The sequence below is a fragment of the Ursus maritimus genome, unplaced genomic scaffold, assembly GCF_017311325.1.
Source record: "Ursus maritimus isolate PB19 unplaced genomic scaffold, ASM1731132v1 scaffold_28, whole genome shotgun sequence".
NCBI lineage: Eukaryota > Metazoa > Chordata > Mammalia > Carnivora > Ursidae > Ursus > Ursus maritimus.
Window position 1 is genome coordinate 10,432,155 of NW_024425341.1, and position 15,559 is coordinate 10,447,713.

Genomic DNA, 15,559 nt, shown 5'->3' on the forward strand with positions numbered 1-15,559 from the left:
GCTGCCGTCTGTGTTCTTAAAAACTACTTTTCTCCTAAGGTTACTGCCACCTTGAAAATATGGATTTCGTTTCACACGTGTAGGTTTGAAAGCAGTTTATACAATCTAGCCTCACAATGCTGAGCCAGGGTTCCCCTCGGTGATGTATTTGAACCCCAGGATCAAATTATTCTGTGCATATGGGAACGACATGCGATCAGATGTGCACTCTGAGGACTAAAGCGAGCATGACCACATGGCGGAAAGGGTATTGCCCAAGAAGGCTGGTGAATCTGTGGAGCCGAGGAAATGATCTGTCACCACAGGCAAAGAGAGTGCTTTGGCTGCGTGTCTATGGGATGATTTTCCTTCCCCACTGCATTGTCTGGCTTTCCATTTGTCCATCTGTGGAGGCTTCTCCATAAGCACCCAGGCTGTCCTTGTTGTACGTTGAATTATATCCCTCAAAAAAGACATGTTGGATCCTAAGCCCAGTATCTCAGAACTCGACCTTTTTTGGAAACGGCACCTTTGCAGAAGTAATCAATTTAGAATGAGGTCATAAGAGTAGGCCATAATCAAATATGACTAGTGTCCTTCAAAAGGGAAAAATTGAGGGGGCACCTGGGTGGCTCAATCCAACTAACCGTCTGACTCTCGATTTCAGCTCAGGTCATGATCTCAGGGTCATAAGAGCGGGTCCTCCATCACTCCAAGCTGGGCATGGAGGCTGCTTAAGATTCTCTTTCTCCCTCTCCTTCTGCCCCTGCCCTATCCTCTAAAAAAAGGAGGGAGGAGGAGACTGAATACAAAGACATCCAAAGAGGGAAAATAGCCCTGCAAAGATGCAAGATTGGAGTGATACATCTGTAAGTCACGGAACGCCAAAGATTGCTAGCAAACTTCCAGAAGCTAGGAAGAGGCAAGGAAGGATCCTTTCCCAACAGATTTCAATGGAAGCGCTATCCTGCTGACACTTGGATCTCAGACTTCTAGCCTCCAGAACTGTGGGACAATAGATTTCTGTTGTTCTAAACCACTGAGTTGCTGTTACTTAGTCGTGGCAGCCTTGGGAAACTAATACAGTCCTATTAATAGATTAATCTCAAAAGAAGATGAAAAATAACATATTGTCCAAAGCTACTGCCCAGTGTTAAATTCTTCTGTTATGTCACTTCCTACTTTGGAGAAACTTGGTGTGTAAGAGAAGATCCCCATCATCCAGGTAATATTTTGAATTATTACATTAACAATTATAATTACGGCCACAGCTCTACACCATAGAAGCTGCCCCCTAAAAAAATAAGATTTTCATATTAACAAACTATATCCCTAGTTCATTAGGGGATCTTCATTGGAAAACACGTGCTTTTGGTCACACAAAGCACAATGTGGAAACGGGTGAATGATAACATGGGACACGATAAAGAAAGTGTTTTAAATGCATTTCTTACTAGCATCCATCACAAGCAATTTTTTAAAACACAGTGAATTAAATCCAAATAAGAAGAAATGAAATAACAAAGGGGAGACATTAATGAAATCAAAAATACAAAGCAAAGAAAATCAACAATGCCAAAATTTGGTTCTTTGAAAGATATTTAAAGGTGATAGATATTTAGTACAACTAATAAGAAAAAGAGGTAAGACGTGATGAATATTGGAAATAAAAAAAGGACATCACTGTAGATTAAACAGATGTTAAAAAGCTGATGAGATGGGGCGCCTGGCTGGCTCAGTCAGTACAGCATAGGACTCTTGACCTTTAGGTCATGAGTTCAAGCCCCATGTTGGGTGTAGAGGTTATAAATAAATAAACTTATAAAAAAGCCGATAAGATATTATGAACAACATTACATTAACAAAGTTACAATTTAGACAAGATGTACACATCCAAAGAAAAACACAATTTAATAAGCTGACAGAAAACTACATTTAAAATTCCAAACATGTATCTATTTGCAATTTAAAACTCTCTCACAAAGATGAGATGTTAGATATTAGATGGCCCCACTAGCGAATTCATCTAAACCTACTTAGGGAATGGATAATACCGGTCTTAACAAACTTTTCCATAGAATATAAGAGTAGAAATACTTCTTAACTCATTTTATGAGGCCAACATAATCTAACAGTGACATTACAAGAAAGGAAAATTACAAGGTAATATCTCTCATGAGCATAGATACTAAAATCCTAAACAATATGTTAGCCTAGACCTTTTCACAGAAAGCTAAATCATTTTTATGAAAATTAAAGCAGTCCTAAATAAATGAATAAACATATGCACTAGTCGGAAAATTCAATATCATAAAAATGTAAATTCTCTTACAAATAGATCTATCGATCCAATGAAATGCCAATCAAAATCCCAGAGGTTTGTTTTTGTGAAAATTGGCAAACTGATTCTAAAGTTTGTATGAAAATGCAGATAACATGGAATTAAGCCAAGACCACTTTGAAGAACAAAGCCAAAGGACTTGCACGACCAAATGCCCCACTTGCTATAAAGCCGCAGTAATTAAGACAATGTGATGTTGGCACAGGGTAGGTAAAAAGACTGGTGGAACCCAATAAAGAATCTAGAAGTAGACTCACAAAAAATGCAGCTACCTGACTTATGACAAAGATGACTGTTCAGTGCTAGGCGGAAATGATGGAGTTTTCAGTAAATTGGGTCAAATGAATACCCATATGCAAAAGCCATAGTTTGGGTCCCACCTCACATCATATGCAAAAATCAAGTCCAGAAGTTTTCAGATTTAGATCTCTGGATGGGAGAATATCTTGATAAACTTAGGGCAAGCAGATTTCTCAACAGGGCACAAAAGCACTGACCATAAAGAAAAAAAAAATGAAACTATTAGATGTCATTAAAATTAAGAACTTGTGTGCATCAAAAAATAACACTGGGAGTGAAAAGGCAAGACACAGAATGGGACAAATGTACACATATGCGTGTGTATGTGTACAAAATTTCCTATATTGAGGGTATATAATTCCTAATAGATAAATAAATCCTAAAATCAATAGGAAAAAATGAGCAAAGGACTTGAATGAACATTTCACAAAAGAAAAAAAATGGCTAATAAACATGAGAAGTTTCTCAACATCAGTTGTCACTAGGGAACATAAATTAAAACCCCAATGAGATATCACTACACAGCCTTCAAGAGGATTAATATGAAAAAGAACCACAATACCAAGTGTTGGTGTGAAGGAAAACCCACTCATTGCCTCTGGGAATATAAACTGGCACAACTATTTTAGCAAATTGCTTGGTAATATCTACTAAAGCTAGGCACATTTATACCCCTGTGGCCCAGTAATTTTGCTCCTAAGTATACATCCTACAGGAATGTATGCACACAGTTACCAAAACACACATACAAGAGTGTTTAGAGCAGGGGCGCCTGGGTGGCGCAGCAGTTAAGCGTCTGCCTTCGGCTCAGGGCGTGATCCTGGCGTTCTGGGATCGAGCCCTACATCAGGCTCCTCCGCTATGAGCCTGCTTCTTCCTCTCCCACTCCCCCTGCTTGTGTTCCCTCTCTCGCTGGCTGTCTCTGTCAACTAAATAAATAAAATCTTAAAAAAAAAAAAATGTTTAGAGCAGCACTATTCGTAAGAGCCAAACAATGAGAACAATCTAATGTCCATCAAAGCGAAATGGGTAAATTGGAACAGATAGAGCAACGAGAACAGCCTATAATTGTTACATTGACACCGATCAACCTTACAAACACATACGGAGCAAAAGAAGCCAGATAAAAAGAACTGATACTCTATGATTCCATGCCTACAGAGTTGGAAAACAGGAAAAACGAATCAGAGGTAATAGAACGCAGGGGGGCAGGGAGTGAGCAGGAGAGGGTCTGGAGAGGCTTAGAGGCAGTGCTGGTGATGGTCTGTTTCTTAATTTGGGTGACAGTGACAGTGGTACGTGTGTTTTGAAAATTGATCAAGCGACACACTTAAGGCGTTTGCGCTCATTTGTGTATTTCAATACTAAGTTTATTTTTTTAAAGATTTTATTTGTTTATTTGAGAGAGAGACAGCAAGAGAGAGAATGAGCAGGAAGGAGAGGGAGAAGCAGGTTCCCCGCTGAGCAGGGAGCCTGACGCAGGGCTCCATCCCAGCACCCTGGGATCATGACCTGAGCCGAAGGCAGACACATAATCAACTGAGCCACCCAGTCATCCCTCAATACTAAGTTTGGTTGAAAAGTACATTATCTGATTGATAGTAGGTCTTAAAAAGCACACAACATTAAGGCTGACGGATTCTTAGATTTGGGGGTCAATGACTGACCTGCCCTTGACGAGGAGGTGACTAGAAATATGGCTGGGAGGGCAAATTCAGGCCACACTCTGACGTTCTCTCAATGCAATGCCGAGGGCTTGAGAATGTATACAGCGGACCAGACACAGTGAGTGGAGATCGAGGGAGGCACTATGACCAGATTCGTGCTAAGAGAAAAATTCTTATGGCAACATATGAAATAAATTGAAAATGGGGAGCGAAGACACAGGGAAACTAGTAAAGACACTGTCAAAATGTTGAGAAAAAAACGCAAGTTTGAGATGGCAAAGCATTCGAACGTGTGTTTTGCCGCTGCCCATCCCTGTCTGCTTCTCTATGTGGATCTGTTGAGTAAACAAGTATGGTTTCTGAAACCCTGCTTCTGCCTGGAAAGTCACCATCCTTGCATCCCGGGAGCACCTCCAGTGCTGAGGGCTTGCAGGAGAGGGGCGAGCCCCTGGAGGAACCGCTGTCAAACCAAGTTTCTTCCAACGACTACTGGGTGCTAGTCTTGTCATGCTTCATCGCTCAGGACACATTCAAGCATGGAATTTCCTGTGAAGTTAGAAGAAAAGTTATGTTATGTGCTGAACAGTCACAGGGCAGAGACTGCAAGCAGCACAGATCTGAGACAACAAAGGTGGATCACCCTTTTTTGATACCAACCTGTTTTTTTTTTTTTACCATTTCTGATTTTTTTTTTAAGATTATTTATTTATTTATCTGACAGGATAGAGACAGCCAGCGAGAGAGGGAACACAAGCAGGGGGAGTGGGAGAGGAAGAAGCAGGCTCCTAGCAGAGGAGCCTGATGTGGGGCTCGATCCCATGACGCCGGGATCACGCCCTGAGCCGAAGGCAGACGCTTAACCGCTGTGCCACCCAGGCGCCCCATTTCTGATTTTTTTATTACGTATAAACTTTGGAAACTAATCCCATGAGACTACAAAATTAACAACTGTCTTGAAATCTGTATATAAAACATAAATTACCTCTAATTTCAAACTTTCCTTTATTAGTGTACCACTCAACCTTCGAAAAATAAATAAATAAATAAATAAATAAAGGCAGCTCCAAAGATAGTCTCATACCACTCTTGAAAAAAGGAACCGGTTCCTTTTTAACTTTACACCCACCCCACACCCCAATTTCAAAACACATCATTTAATTGTCTTGGTCATGGACATTTCCAAGATGAGCTTTTATATTTTGCTCCCAGAGCTTCTGGTTATCAGAAAATCCACGCTTTCCTTTATTGGAGGAGTTTGGTCCAGCTGACGTTGGTGTATTCCTTCCAATATTCTTCATCCTTATCTTTGTTTCTGGAGGCATTTCCTCTGCCTCGCCATCTTCATCTTCATTAAAAGCTGCTGCTACTGAAAGGGTTTGGGGGCAAGCGTTGGACCAGTCTTTTTAGGCTTAACTCATCCAAGTTTGATGGGTGTGGCTGAGGCTCGCTTGTCTGCCTGCCTGCGGCGAGTCCAAACGTGGAGATCTTTGGAGCTGCTGCTTCAGCTGATCGCATGTCGGCGCTGCCACTGGAACTTCCCCCTCCGTTACTGGAAGAAACAGTCTTAGTTTCGACAGGGTTTTCTGCTGCTTCTTTGGGTCCTCCGGCGACTCCAGCTCACTGCGGTTTCTCAGGCTTCTCCTCTCCCGTTCGCCATCCCCCCCCCCCCCGCCCCAACTTCTTTACTTGGAACTTTACTGAAGAAGTTGATACCAACTTCTTTACTTGGATGGTGCAGTCTGATGTTACGCTCAATTGCAAATACTAAACAGTAACAGGAGACAAGCACAGGGGATGCTTTAGTTGGGTTAGGGCCTTATACATAACAAGAATGTTCCTCCAGTCCCGTGGACACAAGAAATTCTCCCCCACCGCCCAGTTTTTAAACAAGGTATACATTTACAAGGATCCAGCAAAGAGACTAGAAAACCTCTCCCACCCCTTACCTTTTGTCTCTTTCTATATATAGTATCTGAGGTGAGGGTATATGAGAAAAGAGTTAACCCAGCAGGCCTAAACTTCTATCCTTGGAAAAGCTGTGCTGCAAGATTAGCCCTTGGCTGGCATCTGGGAATTTATATTTCAGGAGTTCCCACCATTAAGTGAACAGAGGGGCTCACTGTGTCTAAACTGTACAAACAATATGGTGTATACTTGTATTACAGAAACAAAAGCAATAGGAGATATATATATATATATGAGATATGTATGAGATATGTATGAGATAAAATATGAGATGATCACGAAAGCTGGCAAGTCCAAAATTGGCAGATCTACAGGGTGGACCATGAGGCTTGAGATCCAGGAAGAGCCAATGTTGCAATTCAAGTCCAAAGGCCATCTGCTGGCAGAATTTCTTTTTGCTTGGGAGAGGTCAGTCTTTTGTTTGTGTCCTTTGCCCTGGCCTTCAACTGATTAGACAAGGCCCACCAACGTTATGGCGAATGTTCTGCTTTACTCAAAGTGCACCAGTTTGAATGTAATTCTCATCCAAAACACTCTGACAGAAACATCGAATGCTTGACCAAATATCTGGGCACTGCGGCCCAGTCATGTTGACACATAAAATTAATCGTCACAATGCTGAATGCCTGCTTTCCTTTTGGCAGCCTGGATATATGGTACGCACCAGGCAAACTTTGCCTCTGTGATCAGCTCCGATAAAAACCTTGGGCAATAGGTCTTCAATGAGCTTCCTTGATGGACATCATTTTACAAATGTTGTCACAACTTGTTGTTGGAGGAATTCAGTGCATTCTGCCCAAATCCCCTGGAAGAGGACCCTTGGAAACCTGCATCTGGTCTCCTGCAGACTTCATCTCACACACCTTTTCCCTTGGCTAACTGTGCTATACATCCTTTTGCTGTAATAAATCATAGTTGTCAGTGTGGCTAGATGTTGAATCCTATGGGTCTCCCTAGTGAATCATCAAACCTGGGGGTGATCTTGGGGACCCCCAACCCAGGATATTACAAGAGCCCATCTTATTCTATTCTTCTCTTGAAATATATCAAAAGGCAGACAGAAGTAAATCACATATTGCATCAAAAGGCCATTATAATGAATGACATACAAATAGTTCAAGAGGAACTAGTGATTATATAGTACTTTAGGAATATGAAGTGCTACATAAATACCAAGGAACAATAATAAGACAAATTGTACATTTCCATTAATTCCAAAGGACATTTCCACAGATTTTCACAGAAAATAAACTTAATTATGTATGTCCAGCAAGAACTATTATAAACCTTTTAGGTAGTCCTGGAATATTTTTAGTGAGAAGGATAAGTGCAGAGATCCATTAACCAAAGGGAAAAATGTTTGGGGACTATTGCGTGAAATTTCAAGCCTAATAGGTTTCGAAATCAGTTTATTAGAATTATAGGGAAATATTTCATATATAATGATCTCTGGGTTTTGCTTAATAGTCATACTAATTAACTTCTCAAATTCAATAAAAGTGCAGGAAATTTACCTATGTTCAGTACTTGACAAATAAATCATGGTAATTACAAATTCACATGGCCAGTGATAATTCTTCCAATTCAGTGTAATAAGCAAGAGTTCTTCAAGATAATTATTCTTTCTTTAAAAAAGCCAAGTGTACAAAAAGACTCCGACTGGTCAGGAGTTTTGAGGCTCCATGCTGATATCCAAACAAGAGTCCCCTAAATCTTCAGGTCAGTAGTAACATCGTGTCCAGGCTTAGTAAGATGTGTATTTCCGGGGCGTTATAATATATCCAGATAACGATCTCTGGGGGTTTGAAGGAGTTAGGTGACATCGAACTGGGATTTTTGAATTTCAGGTCCACCTTGACTTCCACTGTTGCTGTGTGGAGAACAAGAGAATATATCAAAATCCCAGAAAATCCACAGAAGATTAATTATCAAGAGCCTGATTCCTAAGAAGTGATTACAACCAGGCACCACACAAATTTTGTCCAACTTCTGTACCACAAACTAGGCTGGCGTTTAATCACCTGACGAGATAATAATTTCATCTACAACCGCGATCCTCAGCACGTGATCCTCAGACCAGCATCCCCTGGAAATTTGGTTAAAATGTGGATTGTTCAACAACAGCAAAAAACCCAAACAACCCAATTCAAAAATGGGCATAGGATGTGCATTGACACTTCTCAAAATATATATATACTTGTATATTTTATGTATTATATATGTATGTATATTGTATGGCCAATAAGCACATGGAAAGGTATTCAACATCACGAGCTATACAGTGTAAGTACCTGACGTGGGGCCTTGATGGCTGAGGGACCCATTTCAAAAGACACCCATATTTCTTTTATAAAGATGTATTTATTTATTTTAAGAGAGAGTGAGCAAGCAGGGGGGAGGGGCAGAGGGAGAGGGAGACAGAGAGAACCTCAAGCAGACTCCTTATTGAGTGCAGAGCCGACCTGGGGCTCAATCCCATGATCCTGAGATCACGACCTGAACCAAAACCAAGAGTGGGATATTTCACTGACTGTGCCACCAAGGTTCCCTTCAAAAGACACCCATCTTACGTAATATTGCCAGCTGTAGGACACAGCCAGTAGCAAGCCAGCCAGATAAGGCACTAGGCCACATCCTCCCACAAGGTGTCCCTTTTAGAAAGCCCTGGCAACCCAGATCATTGACCATTTGAGTGACCCCTGCTTCTCCCTTCCCATGCTCTGATTCCTCTTCTTATATTTTAAATTTGCTAATAAAAAGTGAACCCAAGAAACCCTGAGGCACTCAAACCCTTCACCCTAATAAAGGCAGACCCAGGTCTGTGTTCCTTCCTTCTCCCTTTACCAGCAACCTCACTGGGTAGCCCTCGGGGCGAGGTGTATCCCCAGGATTTGTGAGTAATAAACATTGTTCCTCAAAGTTCCCTGATGGTTTCTGTTGAAGTACGTCCTGCGATCATAGTGAGAACAAGGGCCAGCCTGCCATAATTATGGGCCCAGAGGGGGAAATGTCTGTGGAGCTCCCCACAAGTGTGATACTTGCCCAGACAAGTGCTTCAGGCATGACTGATGGGGGGCACTACCATAATAGGAGTGAGACCCATGAAACACTAGCTGTTAGGGACATTCACATCAAAACCACAGTGAGGTATACCTCACACCCACTAGAATGAAAATTATTATTTTTTTTTAAAAAAGGAAAATAGCAAGGACGGCGACGATGTGGAGACATTAGAACCCTCTCTGGTGGGAATATGAAATGGGGCAGCCACTGTGGAAAATGATACGGCAGTTCCTCAGCAAGTTCAATGGAATTACCGAATGAGCCAGCAATTCTATTTCTATGTATCTATCCAAAAAGAATTAAAAGCAGAAAACCAAATAGATACCTGTATGCCAGCATTCATAACAGCATTACTTACAATAGCCAAAAGGTAGAAATGGCCCAAATGCCCATCAACAGATGAATGGATTAAATAAAATGCAGCATATACCTACACTGAAATATTATTCAGCCTTCAAAAGGAAGGAAATCCTGACACATGTTATAGCATGGATGAACCAAGAGCACACTACACTAAATGAAAGAAGCCAGGCTGAAGGGACAAATAGTGCCTAATTCCACTTGTATGAGGTTCCTAGAGTAGGCAAATTCATAAAGACAGAAAGTAGAGTAGAGGTCACCAGGGGTCGAGGGTGCAGGGGTGGATGAGCTATGGGCAGTTGTTACTTAATAGATGCAGAGTTTCTGTTAGGGATGGTGGAAAAGCTTGGAAATCAACATTGGTGATGGTTGCATAACATTATGAAAGTTCTTAATGCTACCTAATTGTATGCCCAAAATGGGTAAAATTATGAATTTTGTTATATACATTTCACCACAATAAAAAAAAATCAAGATTAAAAAAATGCAAATTCTTGGGCCCCATCCCACACCTATTGAATCAGAAATTCTGAAGATGGGGGCTAGCCATCTCTGCTTTAATAAGCCCTCCAGGTGATTCTGATGCATTCTAGAATTTGAGAACCACTGATTCAAAGAAATCTGAAGTCAATGTCAAAGTTAGAATAATAGAGGCAAGATAAAACCTCTACCAAGAAATGCAGACTGCATCTGTACCCTTATTGTTTTTTGCTAGTTGTGCCTTTGAAATACAAAGACCCAGCCAACACTCTCTGTATATGGTGGGGGCCGGGGGGGAGAGGGGGGAAGGTGAAGGAAACTTCACCTTGGTAAATTTTGTATAGTTTCAGATAACCAAGGATACCAAAAATGGCACTACTAAGATGGTTTCTTTGAAGCCAAGGATCGAAACACATGCCCATTAAATGTCTGACAAGCTCCCTCTATGGCCAAGGTGCTAGCCAGCTTTATAAGCAGTTTTTTAAAGAAGCTCAATTAAACTCACGTATTTTATCAGTTAGGATCCGCCGGAGGTCTTTCAGATGAAGGGAATTTCAGGAATCAAGGGCAAAAATTATGGAAGGATGGAGAAAACAAGCAGGACATAGTGAAACACCCCAGACATTAGGAAATCATTTACGTCTCCTGGGGCTGGAGGTTCAACAGGAGGAGGTGATACTGCCAAAGCCCAGATGCCCAGGGGGATCTGGCTCTAATAAAGAAAGGGCTGTCTGGCAGGAGACAGAGCCATGGAGACCATAGCTCCGGGATGCCACAGGAAACTTAGAAAGGTGGAGAATTATGCTGGCTTCTCCCTTCTTCCCCCCTCCTATGAGTGTCTGTCATTGACTGAGCCCACCAGGGGGCCACAGAGCAAGAGAACCTGGGAAATGTCCCACATGGTACAGTACAGAGCAAGGGAAGTAGCTGATCTGAGATCAAAGTAGCAGTCAATGGGCAACTACGGTGTGAACCAGAAAGCTGCACCTCCTTCTTCTGGAAAGAGTACCATACTCAGAACCCAAATATTAGAATTGGGGGCCAGCTCTATCATGTATGATCGGAAAGAAACGGAACAAGTCAGTTCACTTTCTTCAGCTTCAGGTTCTTTTCTACAAATATGTGGTAGCTATATGATCCATCTCTCAAGTGTGTTGCAGTTACCAAGCGGAAGAATGCATGTGCACATGCTTGTCAACTGTGAGCCGCCATATGAATACAGTGGCGTTATTGCTGAGAGCGGAGCCAATGCTCTGAGGAAGTTTTCATTCGCTCTGAGACAGTAGAAATATGGCACCACCATCAACCATCCAAAGAAAAACCAGAGAACCTCTTCCCTCCTCACCCTTCCTCATCACTCCATCCCACTTCAAAATGTAAATTTTGGAAAGCTGGGCTCATTTAACAATGGGATAACTCAGGGGCGCCTGGGTGGCACAGTCGTTAAGCGTCTGCCTTCGGCTCAGGGCGTGATCCCGGGGTTCTGGGATCGAGCCCCACATCAGGCTCCTCCGCTAGGAGCCTGCTTCTTCCTCTCCCACTCCGCTGCTGTGTTCCCTCTCTCGCTGGCTGTCTCTCTCTGTCAAATAAATAAATAAAATCTTAAAAAAAAAAAAAACAATGGGATAACTCAAGCATGAAAGACTCTTCAACCCCGTCTTCAAAAAAACATTGGCTGGAGATTTGGGGAGATGGTTTCTGAACTGGTAGCCTCATGCCTGGGCTCAAGACTTGGACCACTGCTATATGACATGACAGGTAAGTATTTTCTCAGCAATAAAATTAGGAGTTTAGGCAACATTATGCCTAAAATTACTGTCAGTTGCAACATTTCACGTTCTTCCAGTGAATATTATAATTTCTATTTTATTTAGAAAAATTTTACCATGAATGGAACAAAGCCACCAAGACTGTAAAAATAAAGCTCCTTATGACATTTGCCTCTTGTTGCTCTAATAACTACTTTTGAGAATATTAGTATGGAAGTACGTCAAGAGGGAAGAGAGCTGACATAGTTTCTGTTAACATCCTTATATATTTTGCTGTTTTATTTTCCAAATTGAATAATTACACTCAAGCCCATCAGCAGGTGGTGATTCCTAATCGGGGACCATCTTTGTAGGACTGCCAGGGCTTCGCTGCAGCAGGATGAGTGACTTCTGGAAGGCCATACAGCCAGAGACACCCAAGACCAACAGATCAGGACTTCTCAACATCAGAGGACAGTGGAGTCTGCTCTTCACCACATTTCTGAGATCTTACTCTTCCAGGAGGCAGCAGCAGGCAGGGAGGACTGATTCATTAAAAAGCATAAGCAACCCTGGGAGTTCTAGAGGGTATTTGGAGAGGGGAAACCTAGGAAAAGCTTGGACTTCTTAATCATTTTGCGAGCGAAAGGGTATACGCTTGGGTATAAATATGTGACCATATTTCATTATCACAGATGGGTAAGGTCAAGACTCTTGCATTACAAGGGGAAATAATAGTGAGAAGTTGTTGTCAGCAGGGGTTTTTTTTCAACTACCCTCTTACATATACTTGTTTCCCGTGACACTTACTTGTAATAAATCATAGTGGGAAGAGTCTCTGCAGCTGAGTCAGTAATATCTGAATCTCCCTGGCAACCTAGAAGCCAGGCATCCTAAGGAAAGTAAAATAGGAAGCAAAATAGGGAGAACCCAGACCTTCAAGTCAGACGAACTGAGGGTGGGAGGCTCTAAGTGGGTCCACAGGGGCTCCATAAGCTACGTTTGTTGGGGACACTGAGAAGCATTTTAGTAGGTACCTGACAAACGAATGAGTTGATTTCATTCTTGCTATGTTATTGCAGTGTGCCTTTGCAAGAAGTTCTTTTAGTAAGCTCTGACTTACTGAGTATTTACATCTGTTTTTTGATTTGACATGATCAATAAGCACCCTGAGTGCTCTCAGTTGCTACCAAGAGCCACTGGGTTCCTTGTCTTAACTCATGTCTCTGTCACTCTGAAGCCTTCTCCTGCTCTAATGCTGGCTAGCCTTGGTAGCTGACCTCTTTGGTTCTCCTCCACCTCTCCGGGTCGGAACAGTGATGATTATAAGTTTCCAATGTTAATCAAGGCTTAAGATATTAAGTCAGCCAAATCAATATAAGCTTTGTATAATTAAAGTTGAGCACCTCTTTTTGTGCTTGAGAAAAGTCATAATGATGCCCTTGCTCTTTAGAAAGGGTTGGCTGAAGTTTAAAGATTTTCAATAAGTTCAAACTTTCAAAGAGATTTGTTTCTCAGAGAGACAAAAGAAAAATGCTAGAACAAATTTGAGAGTACTGTATTGGTGAAAACTATAAAGATAATTACCCACATTAGCCACATTCCATCCATTTTCTTTGCTTTTTTCTACAAAACTAGAAAAAGAATCCAATAAAACCAATCTGCGATAATGGAACAGATCCCTTTAACGAAGTGTAAGTACACTTGAGCTATAAATCCAAATGACAGTGCTATAACTGCCTACTGATGTTCAAATATTCTGTTCAAGGTAGCTGCCGAGGGGACATGCTATAAAGATATGGATTACTAGTGTTCATAAGCCCTCCTCCTTGGAAGCCTTGGGGTGGCATGGAGTTCTCCCAAAGAAGACTGCGGTATAATTCTGGGCACTCTAGGTACAGAGCACAACACAGAATGCTGCCTTCTATCTGGTTCTGGAAGCGAAGGGACTCTGGGTACCAGGCGGCAGCTCCATCAATGATTATAATGCTATCCATACTACTTGTCATTTTTAATGAGATCTTGGGAATCAATGATGGTACTTCATGAATACGCACTGCATCAAACAGCTGATTAATATTTATGGAAAGTCTGTGACATTTTCAGTGTTGTGACAAATAACAGAGCTATTATTATTTGACTATGTGATTCCATGGAGCTTTCAACCTAGTCGAATAGTATGTATTTGCAACCCTTTGCATGTGAGGACCCATATGCTGGGATGATATTCAAACCATTTAACAACCTCTATGGCCCAACTATCAACCTGTTAGAGAGATGTCAGTCAATGCATGTTGATGCAACCCTACTTCTAGTTATTGACTGAACGTCAGCCCAGCTGATGTTGGATTCTTTAGAATCTGAGGCATTATAGGAGATCCACTATAGACCGATTGCCAACCCCAGAACTAGGTTGACCTAGTTCATCTTGAGGTCTTTAACCTTACCTGTGAAAGGGGATAAGAAGTAGATGCCGAAGAGTCAAACAAGGGATGAAAGAAAGGACTATAGAAATTTATCTTAAAGGCCCTTTATAGAACTCTGACTTTTTGAAAGGACAGAATCTCTTGTCAGAGAGAGAAAGTCCATTGTAGCAATGATTCTGATCACATATACTTTATCTTAGCATATATTTTGGGAAAACAATTTGAATGAAGAGATCAAATTTGATTGCCAGGCAAAGAACCCAATCTTCATCATGCAGAAGTTTAGGCCAGCATGTTAGTTTCCAGGATCTGAGACCTGCTGATCTCCCAAGGGATGAGATTCTACTAGCACTCATTTCCTTCCTGAGCACTGAGCCAGAGCCAGGGTCTGGAGGGCACAGCAGGAAACTGAGGAGAGAGCCCAGCTCATTCTTCCTGTGACTTTATGTAACAAGAACTGCTCACTCCTCGTGATACCCATAATTATTCCTATCCAAAGTCGGCTTTGCATGGTTTTTTTTGGTGTGGTCTGAATGTCAGGGAGGTGCCAAGGGAAGGAAACTCATCCACTGTGGAATACCATCCAGTACTGAGGCTGGTAGACAAATTGGAAAAGCCAGGACTAAGCAGTGCAGTCAAGGTGGTGGTAATGCAGAAATCCATTCTGGGCAAGACGTGGGTCCTACCTTCTCAAACATGAAAGGACAGATAAGATTAAATAGCTCTCCCCCAATCGAAAAATAATAAAAAATGGGATTTGTTTGAAAGTTAAAACTGCCCTCTCACTCAGTTTGGGCCTGTTTTGGAAACGTTTTAACTGTTTGGATGACACTCACCCACAAAATGGAAGAAAATCTCCTTTACTTAAAGTCAACTGATTGTAGATGCTAAGAACATCCGCAGAATAAACCTGGCACGGGCCTCGCCGAGCTCAAATTAAGGTGTTGGCAGGGTCGTATTCTTCTGTGGAGACTCCGAGAGTTTGTTTGTTTACCTTCGCACCTTCTAGACGCTGCCCACGTGCCTTGGCTCAGTGCTGCCTCCCTTCATCTCCAGAGCCAGCAATGGCAGGTTGGTTCCTTTCACAATGCACCCCGACAATCTCCTTTTCTGCCTCCCTTCTGCACTTGTAGGAACTCTGGTGATTACGATAGGCCCACCCACATCATCGGGGAAATTCTCCTATTTTAAGGTCGGTTGGTTAGCAGCTTAATTCTATCTACAACCTTA

At 41.9% G+C, this 15,559-nt stretch overlaps 1 pseudogene; it reads right to left on the reverse strand.

The window, feature by feature from the left end:
- Positions 1–5,441: 5,441 nt before the first annotated feature.
- On the reverse strand, positions 5,442–8,576 carry LOC103659109 (annotated as a pseudogene).
- Between the last annotated feature and the right edge of the window lie 6,983 nt (positions 8,577–15,559).